The sequence below is a fragment of the Ovis canadensis genome, chromosome 4 (genome assembly GCF_042477335.2).
Source record: "Ovis canadensis isolate MfBH-ARS-UI-01 breed Bighorn chromosome 4, ARS-UI_OviCan_v2, whole genome shotgun sequence".
Lineage (NCBI taxonomy): Eukaryota > Metazoa > Chordata > Mammalia > Artiodactyla > Bovidae > Ovis > Ovis canadensis.
In genome coordinates, this window is record NC_091248.1 from 64,396,797 (window position 1) to 64,412,754 (window position 15,958).

Below are 15,958 nucleotides of genomic sequence, written 5' to 3' on the forward strand. Positions count from 1 at the left end.
AGCACAGGGAACTATACTATTCTGTAATAACCTATAAGGGAAAAGAATCTGAAAAGGAATAGATAAATGTATAACTGAATCACTTTGCTGTATACCTGAAAGTAACACTGTAAATCAGTTATAGTTCAAACTTAAAAAAAAAGATCTATTTAAAATGATGTAATTACAGGGGATTTAAAAATTGTCTAAAGTTTGAGACTTATCTTTCCAATAAAGCATTTATATCTAATCTTGGGCTATTTTCGCATTATTTTTCTTTGCTGCCCCTTCTCTACTGTTGTGCCCTAGGCCAGACAGTGGTTCTTGGTGGGCTGCAGGATATTGCCTGGACTTGGCACTGAAACTTGGAGCTAAGACAGCTAACGTTTTCACTCCAGAGCCCAGGGATACTATGTCCCATGAATGCACGCCGTGGGGGGCGGGCCTCTGAATTCTGATCTTCAGTAGACAGTCCAGAAATAAAACATGCCTACCAGTCACGCCTCCTTCCAGCAAGAGAGGCACAAGTCAAAAAGGCAGAGACTACATACTTGCTTAAGGAACTCCTGGACTCTGGCCCATTGGTGAGTCTCTTTGGAAGTGCATGATGTTGTGAAATAGAAAAACCTAAAGGCAGAAGTAAAAACCAAAACACTTTGATAGACTTTTGCTCATCACTGCATGCTTCTACATGAATGCATAAAAGGTCTGTGCAATATAGAAGGTATTTCTGGTTAAAAAGCAGTATGATTGACTCAATTTTTTTTAAATGTCCAGAGAGATTTTTGTCAATGCCAGTGATACCATTTTGGGTTAATTTCATAATGATAAATAAATCTTCACAACTGTATGATTTTTCCATTGTTCATCCAGTATTACAGATAGAAAAAAAAAAAAAAAAAGCCTTGGAAGGGTTAACTTCCTGAAAGATCATGTATTCACACTCAGTTATTTTGTTCCAAAGTTTCAGTTATTTCTGCCACACTCAGTTCAGTTCAGTTCAGTCTCTCAGTCGTGTCCAACTCTTTGCGACCCCATGAATCGCAGCACGCCAGGCCTCCCTGTCCATCACCATCTCCCGGAGTTCACTCAGACTCATGTCCATCGAGTCCATGATGCCATCCAGCCGTCTCATCCTGGGTCGTCCCCTTCTCCTCCTGACCCCAATCCCTCCCGGCATCAGAATCTTTTCCAATGAGTCAACTCTTCGCATGAGGTGTCCAAAGTACCGGAGCTTCAGCTTTAGCATCATTCCTTCCAAAGAAATCCCAGGGCTGATCTCCTTCTACTAGTAAAGAAATAACTTATATAAAATTAAACATATGCCTATGTACAACAGATATTATATATTCTGTATATAACAGAAATTACATGGTTACATACATAACAGAAATTTTATAATGTGTATATATAACTGAAGTTATTAATATACATAGTACATATACAAACATATTGTATGCACTCAGGAATAAAGTTCCAAAAGAGAGATCGGAAAATCACTGATAAAACTGTAAAGCTTCCCACAGTGACTGCTTTAAAGGCCAGCAACTCTCTTTGGGACACATAAGGTCTGGTACTTGGGTGTTTTCACCACTGTTCATCACTGTTTTATCATAATTTCTTAAATTCACTTGGCATATATTAGGTGTTTTATCAATATTCACTTAATTCGATCCCATGGACTATACAGTCCATGGAATTCTCCAGGCCAGAATACTGGAGTGGGGAGTCTTTCCCTTCTCCAGGGGGATCTTCCCAACCCAGGGATCGAATCCAGGTCTCCTTCATTGCAGGTGGATTCTTTACCAGCTGAGCCACCAAGGAAGCCCAAGAATACTATAGTGGGTAGCCTCTCTCTTCTCCAGCAGATCTTCCTGACCCAGTAATCAAACCAGGGTCTCCTGCATTGCAGGTGGATTCTTTACCAGCTGAGCTACCAGGGAATCCCACAAAATGCCTGAAGAGCTGGCTTACTCAGTTGAGATAGAGATTAGACAAGATTTTCAAGGAGGCAGGGGGCATTCAACCTTCCCTACCAACTATCTCCAGTCAATTTAGTGCTCACTCTACACCCAAGAATATCACAGCCAATGGAGGTGTCAAATCATAACACAAACTATTCCCTCTCATTCTGTTGTTCCTCTAGGGGGACTTGTTCCCATCAAACACTGTATCCCTAGTGTGATTAAGATTTACCCCCTGGGACCACTTTTCTAACTGTATGCATGTATGTATTAAAGTAATATATATTCACTGCAAAAAAATTACCAATAGAAGTATATCAAATGAAAAGAGAAAGTTTTCATCCCATCACCATCTTGCTCTCTAGAGATAGCCTCTATTAAAAGTTTGGTTATATGTAAAACTACTGTTACTGATGGAGGTATCCTGGGATTCCCTTATGGTTGTTTAGAAAAAGTATTGAGAATCACTTCCCTAAAGCCAAGGTTCACTGCCAAGCATGGAAGGAGCTTCATGGAGGAGATGTGGGGTCTTCATTACTAAAAGAGGAAGCAAAGACTTGGTAGGGATGTTAAAAATAATTTCAATCATTGGCTAGGGTTGGTTGAGTTAGAGCCAGGGGAAGGAGAAGGCATTGAATTCAATGACTTTTATTATTCCTTTCAAAACAATAGCTTTGCATTTATACCAATAGATTGATCATCCCAAAGGTTGGGGAAAATTCCAATGCAAATTTGATGCCATAACTTAAGTGGAGGAGAAAATGATAACAGAAAATCCAATATATAAAATCCAAGTTTACAGAACAAGTCGTTGTTCAGTCGTTCAGTCTTGTCTGACTCTTTACGACCATAGGGACTATAGCTCACCAGGTTCTTCTGTCCTTCACTATCACTCAGAGTTTGGTTAAATTCATGTCCATTGAGTTGGTGATGTTTGCTAATTTCATCCTCTGCTCCCCCTTCTCCTGCCCTCAGTCTTTCCCAGCATCAGGGTCTTTTCCAGGGAGTCTGCTTTATGCATAGAACAAGTTTCTTTGCAGAAAACATTGCACTTCTTTTTAAATACAGATTTAATAGGTATTTTGTTGTGTTCAAAATATGCTTCATTTTTTAAATTAAATATTCTATTTATACTTTAAAAAGTATTCCCTCAATGAGTGAATGAAATGCCAGCAACAGGGAACTCATAGGTCTCAGGAACCATGGTGTGTGTATATTCAGGGGTGGGGACCATATAGTGGGACAGCCCAAAGAATATCTTTCCACATTACAGAGGAAGATTAACCCCCTAGGTCCAGGACAACAAACATCAATGTATTCTCTGGACACTGTTCCTTCCCTGCCTGCCAAAATTCCTGCCATGTAATCTGAATTAAACTTGAAGTACTTCCCTCTCATTTCTTGATGGAGTAGTCTCTGGGAGGTGTGAGTAGACTCCATAGTCAGGATGTGAGTAGTAATGATGAGATGGCCCATGATACATTTCTTCACATCTAACCGGTTTCATTTTCAATCATGTGACTTGCACAGTTAGTAGCTTCTGCAACTTAAGGGAAATACAATTTGTGGAATATCTCAAAGTATCTTTTTAGGCATAAATAAAACAGGTAAGGTTTACAGCTTCTAAATTCATGCTTGTTTTATTTTCAAATCAATTTCAGAAACAAGGGCATTGACAACTGCTGGAAATTATTTGGCAGCAAATAACACGGGACACAGTAATTTATGTGCAACAAGATCATTTGCCTCCAAGGTCGATAACATTATTTTCACATAAACAAAAATGGACATTATATCCTCAATTTATAACCCCAAAGCATAATACTTATAGTAGTGTTTTTAGCAATGCATCCTATGGCACAACAGAACAGAGTAATAAAAGATAATGCAGAAAAATAAAGAGGTCATATCAAAGGATGACTTGATCCTTTCAAGGATTGAAGGGGAGGGGTATTGCACAACATAAATCTGTGACATTGAGAAAAAGAACACTGTGATTTCAGAAGTATATAACTCAGTAAAAATTATTAATTTATTTTCCCTTGGGATCTTAATTTCCCAGAACACAAAAATAATTGCTGTTAGTATATACTCATGTAATAGATATTCAGTTCAGTTCAGTCGCTCAGTCGTGTCTGACTGTTTGCAACCCCATGAATCGCAGCACACCAGGCCTCCCTGTTCATCACCAACTCCCGGAGTTCACTCAGACTCAAGTCCATCGAGTCAATGATGCCATCCAGCCATCTCATCCTCTGTCGTCCCCTTCTCCTCCTGCCCCCAATCCCTCCCAGCATGAGTCTTTTCCAATGAGTCAACTCTTCGCATGAAGTGGCCAAAGTACTGGAGTTTCAGCTTTAGCATCATTTCTTCCAAAGAAATCCCAGGGCTGATCTCCTTCAGAATGGACTGGTTGGATCTCCTTGCAGTCCAAGGGACTCTCAAGAGTCTTCTCCAACACCACAGTTCAAAAGCATCAATTCTTCGGCGCTCAGCCTTCTTCACAGTCCAACTCTCACATCCATATATGACCACAGGAAAAACCATAACCTTGACTAGACGGACCTTTGTTGGCAAAGTAATGTCTCTGCTTTTCAACACACTATCTAGGTTGGTCATAACTTTTCTTCCAAGGAGTAAGCGTCTTTTAATTTCATGGCTGCAGTCACCATCAGCAGTGATTTTGGAGCCCCCAAAATAAAGTCTGACACTGTTTCCACTGTTTCCCCATCTATTTCCCATGAAGTGATGGGACCAGATGCCATGATCTTTATTTTCTGAATGTTGAGCTTTAAGCCAACTTTTTCACTCTCCTCTTTCACTGTCATCAAGAGGCTTTTTAATACATATTAGTAATACACATTACAAACATGTAATTATTGAGCACCTACATACTATATTCCAGGTCCTTTAACCTACATTATTCTTAAGGCTCAAAGAACTTTGTGTTTCAGGTATGAAAACTCTCAGGGAGTTGAACTTGCCTAGGGCCTCACTTTGAGCCCATCTGAGTTTTGACAAAGACCTTCATCTTAACACAAAACACAGACTCCCTTAGGCTATGATCAGGGACTTGAGAGAAAGTAGATACAGAACTGGACAACACTGTTTGATCTGTGCACTCCCACAGTGTCTGAGATTCTGCTCACTGTACTGTTTTATTTTTCTGACATCCAGGTCATCACAGAATCATTCAAAGACACATTTCTTTCATATACTTAAATCTCAGAGTCAGGTTCATGATACAAATGGCACTTAATACATGTCATTTAGATGACTAAGTATTCCTATTTTAGAAAAATATAAGCAAATCTCCCAGAAATGCAAATCTTGTGTGACACTGGGTAAGAATACAAATCCCCACTATGATCAGAGCCTATTTATTGCAACCAATACCCCCATCCCCAGTGATTATTTGGAAAGCGGTGGAAAGAGTTCTTGGCTGGGAATTTACTGGCTCAAACCATCATACTAAACACGGTGAAGTCAGACAAGCCTTTGGGTTAAGTGCTATATTTTATATATTCCTCGTGGAATAACAATGCTGGCCTTGCCAAGCCCACAGGACAGCTGTTATAATAAAATGAAGAAATTTATTTGAAGGTGTTCTGGAAAGTACACAAATGCCATAAGCAACTATAAATAAATTTTGTATACAAATATAGGCTACAGTTATTTTGACCATTGAGGGCTTCACCCACAAATTTACTAGAAAAAGATGAATGTTTAAGGATCTTGACAACAAGGCAGTCCAATAAGAACTGCACATATACTATAGTTTTAGAATGCACATATACTATAGTAAAAGGTGGAAAAAAGCTCACATTTCAAACAAAAGAAACCTTTCTTCTGTGCCCAGAGGGTTGTATTTGAGTCCTTGTCAGGAGGTAAGACATGCAAACACTATGAATGATGTATTCATGATGTATTCGGGCACCAGGTGAGAGAGAATGATAGGCTTTGTAACCTGTGTGATTCTCAGTCAGGAAAGGTTGTGCGCACACTGAGGAAAAGGATCCCAGCCATGATTCTATGCACCAGCACAGGGAACTAGCCTCATTTTCAGATTTTAAAGTAAACGGATTCAGAAAGTACCTTTAAAGCATCTTCATTTTCCCCACTTCCTCATAACTGTGTAAGACAGATCATTCAATTAAGTTCAACTTACAAATACTTGGGCTTCCTTGATAGCTCAGTTGGTAAAGAATCCGCCTGCAATGCAGGAGACCTGGATTCGACCCCTGGGCTGGGAAGAGCCCCTGAAGAAGGGAAAGGCTTCCCACTCCAGTATTCTGGGCTGGAGAATTCCATGGACTGTATAGGCCATGGGGTCACAAAGAGCCAGACACAACTGAGCAACTACTCCACAATACTCCTGTTTCCACCTTTTGGTCACCAGTACCCCTGTTTGTCATTTTGGGCATAAGGATAGTGACAGCACTACTATTACTAGCCTTGGAGTGCCATTGTTTTGGATTTCCCTGCATTGTATACACTTCTTTATAACTAGTCTCTCATCATTGTGTTATCCTTGAATTAGCCTAATTTGTGTGGGACTTCATTTCCTGGTGGGAACTTGACGACAGGAAATGAATATTTGATCAGCTCACAGTACTTTGTCCAACTGATATCCCCTTTGTAAGCCTGAAGCACTAAAGGTTCTGGATTTAGTATAAACAAAGTGGGTAGACAGTTTATCTTTGTTTTAGCTCCTTACAAATGAAGGAGTTAATAGTAACCTTTTATGCATAGAGTTTTATTGAAGATGTATTTGCTCTAAAGTGGCAAAGTAACTGCTTGAGAGAAAAAGAAAATTACTGGTAAATCAGCTAATCTGAAGATGTATCCTTGATCTGGTTAATATCTGAGATCTAGAGTACTCTTGATCTTAGTAGTTTTCACTCTGAAATATCAATATTTATCATCATCCAGATTGAGAGAGACCAGCACAAACCTCCATCTGACCAGATTTATGAGGTCATTGGTTTATTACCTGTTGGGTAAGCAGCTTCCACCTTGGGCTCATAGGACAGATGATCACTACTTGAGGACCAAATTTGCAATTCCCAGATCTCACAATATCCAACCTATAGGGTCTGATTTCACACTTTTCTAACTTCAAGACCAGTTTAATTTTCAAGGCAGGCTTAAATATACGCAATCAAATAAGACCCATTCCTTTGGTCTGAAGTGTGGAGCATATAAGGGATAATTACACACAAACATACTTATAAGCAGAGAAGGCAATGACACCCCACTCCAGTACTCTTGCCTGGAAAATCCAATGGACGGAGGAGCCTCATAGGCTGCAGTCCTGGGGTCACTAAGAGTCGGACATGACTGAGCGACTTCACTTTCACTTTTTGCTTTCATGCATTGAAGAAGGAAACGGCAACCCACTCCAGTGTTCTTGCCTGGAGAACCCCAGGGACGGGGGAGCCTGGTGGGCTGCCGTCTATGGGGTCACACAGAGTCAGACACGACTGAGTGACTTGCACTTTCTACAAATACTAAGGGCCTATAATGTATCTAGCAGGGTGTTAGACACTGAGAGTTGGAAGCAGCATGTGACCAGCTGGGTAGCGAATGCATAATACAGATAAAAATAAAGAAAGCTACATTATAGCAATTATTTGTTGCCCAATGAGAATTTTCTTTTTCTCTCATGCTTCATAAAGAAGCATATATGACAGTTCTGTTTACATCTTTTAAACTTGTCGTCATGACTTTTCAGGGGTTTCTAAATGACTGCAGTGCATATAAGATTGTGAAAATTACTCTAAAGAAAATTGAAGTCTTACTCTGTGAGCTGATGATTCTATTTGTGATGGGACGGATGGTAGCAGTATTTTTCCAAACACTATTATAGACACCTGGGATATTCCATCAGGAGATCAGGACATAGCCACTCATCCATACTCAAAAAATGAGAGTAGTATAAGCCTGTATCACACAATTCTTCATAGTGCGGCAGCTGCGACCTGGCGCACTAAGCGCGGACGGCTGCTACCCGGCACAGTAAGAGCTGCGGCCGAGAGGAGTTACCCCACGTCCGAGGTCAGAGGCAGCGGCCCAGAGTGCCAGGCTGCCACGGCGCAGGAACAGCCGAGAGGAGCTACCCAAGTCCGAGGTCAGTGGCGGCGGGGAGGAGCTACCCCGCGTCCGAGGTCAGGGGTGGCGGCTGAGAGGAGCTACCCCGCGTCTGAGGTCAGGGGTGGCCGGGAGAAGCCACCTTGCGCCTGAGGCCAGGGGCGGCAGCGGGGAGGAGCATCCCGAGGAGCGGTGGCTGCACGGGCGCAGGAGAGCCTAGAGGAGCCATCCCACATTGAAGGTAAGGAACCGCAGTGGTAAGGAGATACCCCTCATCCAAGGTAAGGAGCAGTAGCTGTGCTTTGCTGGAGCAGCCATGAAGATACCCCACGTCCAAGGTAAGAGAAACCCAAGTAAGATGGTAGGTGTTGCAAGAGGGCATTAGAGGGCAGACACACTGAAACCATACTCACAGAAAACTAGTCAATTTAATCACACTAGGACCACAGCCTTGTCTAACTCAGTGAAACTAAGCCATGCCCACGGGGCAACCTAAGACAGGCAGGTCATGGTGGAGAGGTCTGACAGAATGCAGTCCACTGGAGAAGGGAATGGCAAGCCACTTCAGGATTCTTGCCTTGAGAACCCCATGAACAGTATGAAAAGGCAAAATGATAGGATACTGAAAGAGGAACTCCCCAGGTCAGTAGGTGCCCAATATTCTACTGGAGATCAGTGGAGAAATAACTCCAGAAAGAATGAAGGGATGAAGCCAAAGCAAAAACAATACCCAGCTGTGGATGTGACTGGTGATAGAAGTAAGGTCTGATGCTGTAAAGAGCAATATTGCATAGGAACCTGGAATGTCAGGTCCACGAATCAAGGCAAATTGGAAGTGGTCAAACAAGAGATGGCAAGAGTGAACATCGATATTCTAGGAATCAGCGAACTAAAATGGACTGGTATGGGTGAATTTAACTCAGATGACCATTATGTCTACTACTGTAGGCAGGAATCCCTCAGAAGAAATGGAGTAGCCATCATGGTCAACAAGAGAGTCCAAAATGCAGTACTTGGATGCAATCTAAAAAACGACAGAATGATCTCTGTTCGTCTCCAAGGCAAACCATTCAATATCACGGTAATCCAAGTCCATGCCCCAACCAGTAATGCTAAAGAAGCTGAAGTTGAACGGTTCTATGAAGACCTACAAGACCTTTTAGAACTAACACCCAAAAAAGATGTCCTTTTCATTACAGGGGACTGGAATGCAAAAGTAGGAAGTCAAGAAACACCTGGAGTAACAGGCAGATTTGGCCTTGGAATGCAGAATGAAGCAGGGCAAAGACTAATAGAGTTTTGCCAAGAAAATGCACTGGTTATAACAAACACCCTCTTCCAACAACACAAGAGAAGACTCTACACATGGACATCATCAGATGGTCAACACTGAAATCAGACTGATTATATTCTTTGCAGCCAGAGATGGAGAAGCTCTATACAGTCAACAAAAACAAGACCAGGAGCTGACTGTGGCTCAGCTCATGAACTCCTTATTACCAAATTCAGACTCAAATTGAAGAATGTAGGGAAAACCGCTAAACCATTCAGGTATGACCTAAATCAAATCCCTTATGATTATACAGTGGAAGTGAGAAATAGATTTAAGGGCCTAGATCTGATAGATAGAGTGCCTGATGAACTATGGAATAAGGTTCGTGACATTGTACAGGAGACAGGGATCAAGACCATCCCCATGGAAAAGAAATGCAAAAAAGCAAAATGGCTGTCTAGAGAGGCCTTACAAATAGCCATGAAAAGAAGAGAGGCAAAAAGCAAAGGAGAAAAGGAAAGATATAAGCATCTGAATGCAGAGTTCCAGAGAATAGCAAGAAGAGATAAGAAAGCCTTCTTCAGTGATCAGTGCAAAGAAATAGAGGAAAACAACAGAATGGGAAAGACTAGAGATCTCTTCAAGAAAATTAGAGATACCAAGGGAACCTTTCATGCAACAATGGGCTCAATAAAGGACAGAAATGGTCTGGACCTAACAGAGGCAGAAGATATTAAGAAGAGGTGGCAAGAATACACAGAAGAACTGTACAAAAATGATCTTCACGACCCAGATAATCATGATGGTGTGATCACTAATCTAGAGCCAGACATCCTGGAATGTGAAGTCAAGTGGGCCTTGGAAAGCATTGCTACGAACAAAGCTAGTGGAGGTGATGGAATTCCAGTTGAGCTATTTCAGATCCTGAAAGATGATGCTGTGAAACTGTTGCACTCAATATGCCAGCAACTTTGGAAAACTCAGCAGTGGCCACAGGACTGGAAAAGGTCAGTTTTCATTCCAATTCCAAAGAAAGGCAATGCCAAAGAATGCTCAAACTACTGCACAATTGCACTCATCTCACATGCTAGTAAAGTAATGCTCAAAATTCTCCAAGCCAGGCTTCAGCAATACATGAACCATGAAATTCCAGATGTTCAACCTGGTTTTAGAAAAGGCAGAGGAACCAGAGATCAAATTGCCAACATCTGCTGGATCATGGAAAAAGCAAGAGAGTTCCAGAAAAACATCTATTTCTGCTTTCTTGACTATGCCAAAGCCTTTGACTATGTGGATCACAATAAACTGGAAAATTCTGAAAGAGATGGGAATACCAGACCACCTGACCTGCCTCTTGAGAAATCTGTATGCAGGTCAGGAAGCAACAGTTAGAATTGGACATGGAACAGACTGGTTCCAAATAGGAAAAGGAGTATGTCAAGGCTGTATATTGTCACCCTGCTTATTTAACTTATATGCAGAGTACATCATGAGAAACGCTGGGCTGGAAGAAGCACAAGCTGGAATCAAGATTGCTGGGAGAAATATCAATCACCTCAGATATGCAGATGACACCACCCTTATGGCAGAAAGTGAAGAGGAACTAACAAGCCTCTTGATGAAAGTGAAAGTTGAGAATGAAAAGTTGGCCTAAAGCTCAACATTCAGGAAACAAAGATCATGGCATCCAGCCCCATCACTTCATGGGAAACAGTAGAAACAGTGTCAGACTTTATTTTTCTGGGCTCCAAAATCACTGCAGATGGTGACTGCAGCCATGAAATTAAAAGACGCTTACTCCTTGGAAGAAAAGTTATGACCAACCTAGATAGTATATTCAAAAGCAGAGACATTACTTTGCCAACTAAGGTCCGTCTGGTCAAGGCTATGGTTTTTCCAGTAGTCATGTATGGATGTGAGAGTTGGACTGTGAAGAAGGCTGAGCACCGAAGAATTGATGCTTTTGAACTGTGGTGTTGGAGAAGACTCTTGAGAGTCCCTTGGATTGCAAGGAGATCCAACCAGTCCATTCTGAAGGAGATCAGCCCTGGGATTTCTTTGGAAGGACTGATGCTAAAGCTGAAACTCCAGTACTTTGGCCACCTCATGTGAAGTGTTGACTCATTGGAAAAGACTCATGCTGGGAGGGATTGGGGGCAGGAGGGAATGGAGACAACAGAGGATGAGATGGCTGGATGGCATCACTGACTCGATGGATGAGTGAACTCCGAGAGTTGGTGATGGACAGGGATGCCTGGCGTGCTGTGATTCATGGGGTCGCAAAGAGTCGGACACGACTGAGCGACTGAACTGAACTGAACTAACCTTCATCAAAACCTGTGAAGTGCATATTTCTTTGTTATACACTATATGCATATGTTAGTATATCTGCATTATATACTAAGCAAATAGTCTCGAGTTTCATTACTTCTAGAATTTCTGAGTGTCAGCATGGGTACTTTTCACATAATTCAATTCAGGAAATGGAATTCAACATGTTTAGATGTGCATGGATTAACTGTATCCTGATACCTAACAAGTTCATTCAAAATTAGCAAAATAACAGCACCCATAATTTACAAGCTGTAGTTTTAACATTTGAGACACAGAAAAAAAGTGATTTTAAATGGCTCTTAATTCTACTAGTATTATTTTTTAAAAACATGTTTTTAAGGCCAAATCTGAAAGGCAGGGAGAGGGGCAAGTTACCCTAGTTTTATTTAACTTTTTAAATTTGAAGGACTTTTAAGAATTCCTTAGATTGTTCCTACAGTATCACAAACACAGAAGCACAGTGACATGTTTGCTACCGTAGAACATCTGCTTTTGAAAAGGTGGTACAATTGTACAAAACATAATGAAAGGTAAGACCTTTGCGAAACTCCTACAGTGAATTCCAAAGACTGTGTATCTTGGCATAAAACGTTGGATGACTTTTTTTTTTCTTTTTCATATTCTGTTTGGCCAAGGTATGGGTTATTTTTAATTGTACTCAGAGTTCTTTTAAAATTATTTTGATAGGCTATTTAATTATAACACTACATTAAATACTTTCTGGGGCAAGGTGTGTTGGGAATATAATGTCACACAATTAATGTAAAATTACACAGCCTTTCTTTGCAGATAATTGGATTGATTTTTGGCTTGCTGTTATCATTTTGTTTTTTACAAATATTGTCAGTAGCAGTACACTGTATAAGAAAGAGTGCTGTGCTTAATCATTTAGCTGTGTCGACTCTTTGCGAGCCCATGGACTGTAGCCAAGAAAGAGTGCTACCAAGTCATAATTGTTAACTATTTTATTCTTCTATAAGATGAGCACATTTACCTCAGTCTGATCCTTGAAAATTGTCTAAAAATATAAATCAGGTATTAAATGTGATGTAGATGAGAATAAAATACATAAAGGGATAGTAAGGTATTTGTTATTTTAGATAAATAATTTAAGAAAGACAGCTATCCCCCCATGTCCACATTATGATCAATTACTTCCCCCTTATAATGAAAAGGTTATTTGTTTTCTCTTCGGGGAAGCCTACAGAGCCCAAACTTGATAGCAGGCAAGAAATGTAAGACTTTTCTCATCACCACCATCATCATCTCAGTGCTAATATAAAATAAGGATAATGACAGCACCTTGGTCTGAAGATTACATGGAAATAAATGTTAGCTATGACTATTACTGGGTCTCAACCATTTTGGACCATGTAATCTGTTCACATTTAATCAAACTAAAATCTTTAAAATACAACTCACCATATATATTGTCTAGAGGTAAGGGATGAATCCATATTAAAATTTTTTGTCATGAATGTGAGTCAACATTACAGTCAATACTTCAAAAGACTCAATTAATAATATGTATCTGTGGGGTGTAATGAATATTCAATTGACTTGCATCAGTTGAATAAAGGTTATAATGAACAAGGCAATCGGTCTGACTCTTGAGAGACACACATTTATCAAACCCCTGGACCAGCACATGAAGACACTTTCGTTCAGGGCCATCTGCACTCTATGAACCCTTTTTTGGAGGGTGGATAGCTCTGCCAGGAACAGAACAAGCTGTTTTTTAACGTGATCTCCCTCCTTCCTAGTCATGACAGAGTAACTGCCACAGATTTGGTCCAAAAAGTAAGACTAAGTGAACAGTTTAGTTGTATTTAAACTTGGCAAAAAAAAAAAAAAAAAAAAAAAGAACAACTGAACAAGGGGAAATGAATGCACAAAGAATTCTTCTTGAGATGGAATCAAAATGGAATTTTACAAATATGCACCTTAACTCTGGGCAAAATATACCCTCAATTTCTTGTGGAAGAAATACATCATTTCTATTGTGAAGATAAGCAGCTCATGGTTCTGAAAGGGAGCAATATTGGTATTTTGGGTGGAAGAGTTCATTATGAGAGGCTGCCCTGTGCATTGTATATATAATATTTACTGTCTCTGACTCCTGGGGGTACTAAAGGGCAGTAGTTCCCCCAGACCATCTCCCCTCACTCTCTCAGATTTTCAAATCCTTCCAGGGAGAAGGGTAATACCACTCCTAGTAGATAACCACTGTGGTATACAAGGACACAGAAAGTATTCACACAATTAGATGTTAGAATTATACTTCACTGATTAAACTTAAGAGTTTACAGATTCAGTTTAGCAAACAGGATCTGAAATCTCTTCACAACATTTCACAAAATGACATTCTAGGGAAGACGTATAGAAGAATCATGGTTTAGAAAATGGGTTCATCTGCCACTTCCTAGCTTGGATATCTTGGGAAACATTTTCTTTATAAGGGGTAATTATGCTATTCACTTCATAGGCTTACATGTGAGTATTAAATGTGCTAAATAATACATGCAGCCTGCTTAGCTCAGCTCCTGGTACTTAGCAAACACTCGAATGTCATGGCTGTAATGCATAAGGGGAGCAAAGAGGAAGCTTATGCATTTAATAGCTGTCATTCATGAGGAGCACAAATCTGTCAGAATAACATACATTGGATGAACAAAGGTAAATTATGGCAGCTTTAAAAACAACTAAAAAATAAATCAAGTGGCCAATTTCTGCTACTAGAAATGTCTTTTATCTGTTGTCCTGCTAACTGGTAAAAGAAAAATAAGAAAGTGTACACTTTCATAAACTCACAAAGCCTGAGATGAGCTTTCATGTTGATTGTTTTTAATTAATTTAATTGGAGGCTAATTACTTTACAATACTGTGGTATCCATACACTGTCATGCATCGGGCACAGGAGTACGTGTGTCCCGCATCCTGAAGCCCCCCTCCAACCTCCCTCCCCAGCCCATCCCTCTGGGTTGTCCCAGTGCACCAGCTTTGAGTGCTCTGTTTCATGCATCGAACTTGGACTGATGATCTATTTCACATATACACGTTTCAAGGCTATTCTCTCAAATCACCCCACCCTCACCTTCTCCCACAGAGTCCAAAAGTCTGTTTTCATATCTGCGTCTCTTCTGCTGTCTCGCATATAAGATTGTCACCATCTTTCTAAATTCCATATATATGCGTTAATACACTGTATTGGTGTTTTTCTTTCTGACTTACTTCACTCTGTATAATAGGCTCCAGTTTCATCCACCTCATTAGAACTGACTCAAATGCATTCTTTTTAATAGCTGAGTAATTTTCCATTGTGTATATGTCCCACGACTTCCTTATCCATTTGTCTGTTGATAGACATCTAGGTTGCTTCCATGTCCTGGCTATTATATACAGGGCTGGGATGAACATTGGGGTACACGTGTCTCTTTCAATTCTGGTTTCCTCGGTGTGTATGCCCAGCAGTGGGATTACTGGGTCATATGGCAGTTCTTTTGTTCTTTTTAAGGCATTTCCACATTGTTCTCCATAGTGGCTGTACTAGTTTGGATTCCCACCAACAGTGTAACAGGGTTCCCTTTTTTCCACACCCTCTCCAGAATTTATAGTTTGTAGACTTTTTGATAGATAGACTTTTTGATTCTGACTGGCATGAGATGGTACCTCATTGTGGTTTTGATTTGCATTTCTCTGATGAGTGATGTTGAGCATCTTTTCATGTGTTTGTTAGCCATCTGTATGTCTTCTGTGGAGATATGTCTGTTTAGTTCTTTGGCCCATTTTTTGATTGGGTAGTTTATTTTTATGGTATTGAGCTGCATGAGCTGTTTGTATATTTTGGAGAATAATTGACAGTTGCTTTGTTTGCTTTTATTTTCTCCCATTCTGAAGGCTGTCTTTTCATCTTGCTTATAGTTTCCTTCACTGTGCAAAAGTTTTTAAGTTTAATTAGGTCCCATTTATTTTTGCTTTTATTTCCATTACTCTGGGAGTTGGGTCATGGAGGATCTTGCTGTGATTTACGTCAGAGAGTGTTTTGCCTGTTTTCCTCTAGGAGTTTTATAGCTTTTGGTCCTACATTTAGATCGCTAATCCATTTTGAGTTTACTTCTGTGTATGGTGTTAGAAAGTGTTCTAGTTTCATTCTTTTACACGTGGTTGACCAGTTTTTCCAGCACCACTTGTTCAAGAGATTGTCTTTTCTCCATTGTATATTTTTGCCTCCTTTGTCAAAGATAAGGTGTCCAAAGGTGCACGGATTTATCTCTGCACTTTCTATTTTGTTCCTTTGAGCTATATTTCTGTCTTTTTA